The following is a 7,708-nucleotide window of genomic DNA, read 5'->3' as shown; positions in this document are numbered from 1 at the left end:
CATCTATCATGCATGACATAGTGATTCATGAAATTAGTTTGGATGTACTGTAGAACTTACCAGTCATGTTCCAGAATACAGCAAGACCACTGTCAATTCTAGAGGCAGTATTTAAAGGCTCTTCCAGCTTCATATGATCATCCAACACAAGAAATGGCTGAAATTATTAAGATAGCGGACTGGAAGTTAGAACAGGCAAAGACCATTATGAACATCATGATCCAGGACATCCAATCACGTTGGACTGACACAGTTAGGGAAACAAACAACATCACAAGTACACGTAACAAACGTGGTTTCCTAGATCTAGGTGGGGCACTTCTAGGTAACATTTTTGGATTGGCTACAGAAAATGATCGTGATGAAATAAACAATAAATTTAACAAGACTGCACAAATTCCATTATATCAACATAAACTAGCTGATACCCAGAACACTGTAATGATGACAAATGTACAGAACCTATGAAAGACAGAGAAATCAACTCAAGAAACTGTGGAGATAATAAATGCATTTGAAGGACGTGCTACACTTTTCCAACTCTTCTCAGTGATCATGGAACATATTGACATCATAATACCGTACTTCAGTTAGACAGTACTAGAGCTCGGTATCAAGCTTTCATGAAAGGCATTGCTAATGCTGATAACGGAAGGATCACCATTAATTTACTTCGCATTCACAATCTTCGTCAACTAATCAGTCAAGGCGTAACTAAGCATGATTTGAAGCCTTTGTTTGAGGAAAGGAGTCTGATGTTGTAGTATCCATACTTAGAAGCAACACTCACACCAACATCAATAGTAGTTCAAGTACTATTCATAGCAGATAATTTTTTTACGGACTATCATATATACCCATTTCCATCTAAAACTGATGACTCATTAGTCACCATCAACAAAACAGTTGTCATCATGGTCTCCAATAAACAGGACATTGTCACCTTCGGTAGTGAAACAACAATTGAATATATATGTCGCACATCATTGCATGCATTTCACCTTTGTCCTGCGTACTGTATATCTTCACGTTTCAGCCAGCTGAGATACCGTAGTGCCTTGCGAAATGGCTATCATAAAGAATCACAACATCCATCATTATTGCAACTTCACATTTGCTCCAGATAAACTCATCAATCACTAATGCATTGGACACTCACAATTTTTCTGTTTAACTCAAAATACATCAGTTTTCTTAACTTGCCCAGACACACCTCTGACCCATACATCAGTAACTAATTTATACATATCACCGGATTACTGTTCAGTACTAGTCCCTTCATTTTCCACCTTACCTACTAGAAACCACTATGCTGTTGTATACCACACACATAAGCTCTTCCAACCATTACCTAAGAAGAATTTAAATATGAGTACATACTGTAATATTAACTTAACTTCACCCAAGTATGAAACCATACAACTGATTAAACAATGCAACCTTTTGAGGAATATAGTAGGATTATATTCAATCCATATTAAGTTTATAGCCCAGCACCAGTCATCCTTACAATTTTTTCCATCATACTTACCATATTATTATTGGCTATTCACAGAATGCAAGCTAGGATCGAAAACTTGGAAACAACATAGAAAAGCTGTGCATTACATGTGGGATCAACTGTGTAAATATTGTATATATATTTTTTATAAAATAGCATAAATATGGAGTTGCATATGGTATAGTATTAATCTGAATATAACCTGCACAACACAATGGAGCCACTAACACATGCATCCACTGAATTACGAGCGAGGGCAAAGTCCTCGCGAGTCACTCGTCAAGTAGCGGCATATGAGTGGCCCAACCCGGCCCAGCATGACCCGGCCCGACTCTAACGCTTTTGAGAAGCTTATATCTCAGCAGCCACAGGGCCGATCACTGCGTGGTTTGTACCTTATGATAGCCCCATTCTTTAAGATTTGCCTTTGACAGGTTTCATCACACCCCGGCAGTGCACTTGACACTTGCCAAGTGCAACATGTCGAAATTCTTCAAGAGAGGGCCACAAGCCAGACAGTTTGTCGTAAAGGCATGAAACTTGGTAGGCTGATAGCCATCAGTGTACTCTAGGCATCCTCAGGGTATAAGGCGACATTTCAATGCATTCGGATTTAAATGCCCTCGCTCATACCTCGTGTTTTACTTGTAACATGTTACCATATTACTATGTCACATATAAACAGATACCAAGTACATTCTTCATAGGATTGACTACTGCAGGCTTACCATTGTAAAGCTATTGTATAATTATATATTGTTATATATCTTTGTTATACTGTACAGTTATGTTACTACATTCAGTTGTTACAGTATTATGATTTATACCATATATTTACATTAGTATTAAATTCAATTGTTTAACAAATAGATAAATTGGCTTGTAATATATTCCTGTACACTGTGTAGATGGTAATGCAAAGATAGGTCGTAGGTATGACAGTTTGGCTTGACCCTCCAACTATCGTCCAATTGCTTTAACATCCTGTATTTCAAAAGTTTTCGAGTCAATTCTCAATAGAAAAATTTTAAGGCATCTTTCCTATCACAACCTTCTTTCTGATCGTCAGTATGGGTTCCGTCAGGGACGCTCCACTGGCGATCTTCTCACCTACCTTTCAGACTCCTGGTCATCCTCCTTTCGGGACTTTGGCGAAAGCTTTGCCATTGCACTTGACATCTCAAAGGCTTTTGATCGAGTCTGGCATAAATCTTTAATTTCCAAACTGCCCTCTTACGGTTTCTGTCCTTCTATCTGTGCCTTCATCGCGAGCTTCCTTTCTGATCGTTCTATAGCCGCTGCTGTAGACGGCCATCGTTCTTCTCCTAGTTCTATCAACAGTGGTGTTCCTCAGGGATCTGTCCTATCACCAACTCTCTTCCTTTTATTCATCAATGACCTTCTAAGCTGTACATCTAACCCTATCCACTCATACGCTGATGACTCCATCCTTCACCTTTCCATTCGGTTCCCGCAACGCCCATCTCAGCAGTTACTTCAACAAACAAGGGATGAGGCTATGGCACACCTAATGTCTGACTTGGCTCGTATCTCTGACTGGGGTAAAAATAATCTGGTTGTTTTTAATGCATCTAAGACTCAGTTCTTACACCTATCAACCCGTCAAAATCTTCCACAAGTATACCCACTAATGTTTAATAATATACAGCTTAATCCTGCATCTTCCTTGAAAATGCTTGGGGTTTCACTTACTCGGGACTTATCTTGGAAAGATCATATTACATCTCTTGTAAAATCTGCTTCCAAGAGATTGGGTGTGCTAAGCCGACTCCGTTCTTTCTTTACCCCTGCACAATTGTTGACTCTATACAGGGGTTTTATCCTCCCCTGTGTGGAGTACAACTCTCATGTGTGGGGAGGCTCCCCACATACAGCTCTTCTCAATAGGGTGGAGTCAAAGGCTTTTCGTCTCATTAACTCTCCTCCTCATACTGACTCCCTTCAACCTCTGTCTCTTCGCCGCACTGTTGCATCTTTATCTCTTTTCTATCGCACTTTCATGGTCACTGCTCCTCTGAACTGTCTGCATGCATTCCTCCACCTCTACGACGGGCGCGTAGCACCCGTCTAGCAGTAAACTCTCATCCCTTTTCTGTCCAGCTCTCTAATGCAAGAGTTAACCGTTACTCCCACTCATTCATTTTTGCAACAGGTCAACTCTGGAACTGTCTCCCTCTGTCTGTATTTCTTGCTGCCTATGATCTCCAGTCTTTCAAACGCAGTGTGTCCAGGCATCTCGAAATGAAATGAACGGATCCTGAATGTGGCTCTCTCTTGTATTTTGTTTTTCTCTTGGAGGGAACTGTTATTGCGGGCTCATGGCCTTTGGTTCCTTCTTCCTCGCATAAAAAAAAAAATAAGAGCACAATATGTAATAATTATAGGCATTATAATTATAATAATAGCACAATATGTAATAGGCAGGTAGATATGTCTCTTGCATAGGAAGAGAAGACATATACATCCCCTGGCCTAGACATCCAAGAATGTATGATGTATGTCAGCACATGATGTATCTCACGAAAGCCAATTAGCTCACGTGTTGGAAGGTTGGAAGAGTGCTAGACGCTACACACACACACACACACACACACACACACACACACACACACACACACACACACACGTCAGGTAACTGGAAACCAGGCAGTAACATAATCAGGTATGTAATAGGCAAGTAGACATGTTTGGGCATCAGGAAGAGAATAACGAAACATCCTCTGGTTCTAGATGACCAAGAATGTATGATGTATGTCAAACATGATGTTGTCAAACACAGTCATAGAAGTTAGTTAGCTCATGTGTCGGAAGCGTGCTAGACGCTATACACACACACATTTGTACACACGTCAGGCAACCGGAAGCCAGGCAGTAATATAATCTGGTGTAAGGGCCAAGAGGAGGCAGAGGGAAATTGGGAGGCATTAGAGTAAGAGATTGAGTAGAGAAGTAGCAGACTGGGGAAAGCAAGATTAGCTGTCCCTCTGACAATCCTGGCCACGTCACTCTATCCACCACACGAATGATATAACTGTGTCACAATAAAACCCCTTACCCCCCGAGTATCTCTACATCACCTCACTTATGAAAAGACAGACAGAGAGGGCAGTGAGACAGAGAGAGAAAAAAAAAAACTGCCTCGAAAATATACAATCTGCACGCTATCCAGTGCCTCACGATTTTACTTTAGCATCGGCAGTAATCTACGATCCTCTATGATACCTGACATTGATGGCAACGCGTCCCTACACCATTCACATTACCGACACTGGTGGCACCTATCTACCTAGCTACCTACCTACCTCCCTATCTACCTATTGACACACCCGCAGGTGATCAGTGTGTAGGGTGGAGAGAGCTCCTTCCGTCACTCTACGTACACCCACGCACTAAAGTTTCTGTACCCCCCTGGGAGAAGGAAGTGGAAGTCAGGGTTAGAGAGAGGGCAGGCAAACGGACAACTGTGAGTGGCAGTTTGGAACTGAGCTACAAGGCGAATAGTGAGAAACCTAATGACGCTGGAATCGAAACATTTCCATGCCATTCACCTGCAAAAGATTATGCTTCAGCAATATTATAACATAGACTACTATGTGACCATGGTGTCCTGTGAAACTGGTCGAGACACGACCCATCTGTTTCGGATCCTCATCATGTAAATAAAGCACCGAGCCAGTTATATATAAGCTGCAACTGGTCATTATCATTGCAGCGACAGTTTTGTGGATATGTTATTCCTGGATTGTCTATAGCTATAACATAGAATGATTGTTAATTTAATGCTGATGCTCACAGTAGCACTGCCGATGGTTATAAATGTTGCAATTATTTTATATGGATGAAGAAACCACATTGTGATGGGCAGCGGAGTGCATTCACCAATAATTTACTATAAACAGATGAAAATAGATGCAAACAAAACAAAATATTATGAGACAACGAAGATACAACTGTGGTATCCTGCTACGCCACGTTATCCAGGCCTTATCTGTTGCTTCGTCTCATACATGCATTATTTTTCTTCAGTCTCTGCCTTTATTAATACTCTTACTTCCCGGTATCCTCGTATTGCGAGCTTGTCATATTCCTTAGGGGGTTCCTAGTCGTCCCGTCCTATAACCCCTACTGTATTACATTATTCCTCACATCATCTTTGCCACACAAACAACATTAGCACAAGACTGCTGAATCTGTTACCACCATTATTGGCACTGCCACTACTAATCCCCCTTTTCCTATTGTGTCTAATTTCCCTCACAATACTACTACTGCTACTCCAACTACTGATCCACTATAAATCTGTATAATAATACATATGATTGTCCTTATGTCTGTGTATCTACAGTACTGGCCACATCGTCCCTGTCCCACTGTCGACAACTCGTCACTTACCCCGCATCGCTACCCTAGCTGCACCCCTCCCCCTCTCTCCCTCCCACCATGGACACTACTCCTCCCCCACTCCGACACCACATTATTCCTCACCACATCCTTGGGTCACCATGCCTGTTGTTCACCCTTTTCCGGTGAATATACGTGGTATGCATTAATAATAATAATTATAATAATAACAGCAACAACATAGATGTGAACTATTCCTAACATTACATATAAAAGCCTCAGACCCAAACGTGCTTATATTATGGAGCTCCGACACAATTATTAACATCAGAACCGACCACAGACCGTTCTTATCATTACCACTGGACCTTCCTTATAGCACTTCACCATGGTAATACAACCCATTGAAGTCCTTTGTGGGATCACTGCAACTCTTTGGGAAAAATAACGTACTGCAGGACATGCTTACAACCCAATAAAATACACCTGTGACGTTTCACTGACATCCATCAAATTGCCTAGAAGAAGTTAGCGGACAAACAAGTAAACGACTGGACATAAACAGAGGCCGAATGTCTCGCATCGTTATATGACGTCCTGACAAAACTGTTACCATCCTGCTTTGTAGGTGTCATCATAGTTGCAGCAATAATAATAATAATAATAATAATAATAATAATAATAATAATCACATGTTATTAGGCACGATACAAAGGAGGATAAACACTGATATAACATGTGTCGATGCAAAGCAGAATCTGTTTGCCATGACAGAAGGTTGGGTTGCTGTCAAACATTCATTCAGTATTACTATAACCCTACCATTACAGCATATTATGGCAATGTTTGGTTTCATATGTCAAAGCTGTGTTATGTGTTTTGTCATGGAGATAATGGTGGATGTCCTCCTCTGTATCATGCATAGTAACATGTGATTACTACTACTACTACTACTACTACTACTATTATTATTTTTACAACTATGATGACACCTACAAAGCAGGATGGTAACAGTTTTGTCAGGTCGTCATATACCGATACGAGACATCCGGCCTTTGTTTATGTCCAGCCGTTTGTTTGTTTGTCCGCTAACTTCTACACTCAGCTTTTTTTTTTTGGGGGGGGGGGCGTAGATGCACTTGAAAGGTTGGTATTGACTGGTTGAGTGCAACATGTCTGAAAAACATTTACTAACCCAAATTTCCCCCTTAGATATATGTTGTCAGTTAATAATGCTAACGAGTAAAGAGATTATGAAGTAATGATGCATTCAGCCAATCATCACTAACCTGTCAAGTGCATCTTCGCCTCGATAAAAGAGAAAAAAAAATGAGTGTAGGCAATTTGATGGATGTCAGTGAAACGTCACAGGTGTATTTTATTGGGTTGTAAGCATGTCCTGCAGTACGTTATTTTTCCCAAAGAGTTGCAGTGATCCCACAAAGGACTTCAATGGGTTGTATTACCATGGTGAAGTGCTATAAGGAAGGTCCAGTGGTAATGATAAGAACGGTCTGTGGTCGGTTCTGATGTTAATAATTGTGTCGGAGCTCCATAATATAAGCACGTTTGGGTCTGAGGCTTTTATATGTAATGTTAGGAATAGTTCACATCTATGTTGTTGCTGTTATTATTATAATTATTATTATTAATGCATACCACGTATATTCACCGGTAAAGGGTGAACAACAGGCATGGTGACCCAAGGATGTGGTGAGGAATGATGTGGTGTCGGAGTGGGGGAGGAGTAGTGTCCATGGTGGGTGGGAGAGAGGGGGAGGGGTGCAGCTAGGGTAGCGATGCGGGGTAAGTGACGAGTTGTCGACAGTGGGACAGGGACGATGT

This window comes from Coenobita brevimanus, chromosome 61 (genome assembly GCF_032717465.1).
Source record: "Coenobita brevimanus isolate Jiangsu-jjx chromosome 61, ASM3271746v2, whole genome shotgun sequence".
Classification (NCBI taxonomy): domain Eukaryota; kingdom Metazoa; phylum Arthropoda; class Malacostraca; order Decapoda; family Coenobitidae; genus Coenobita; species Coenobita brevimanus.
Note: the sequence above shows the minus strand (reverse complement) of the source record.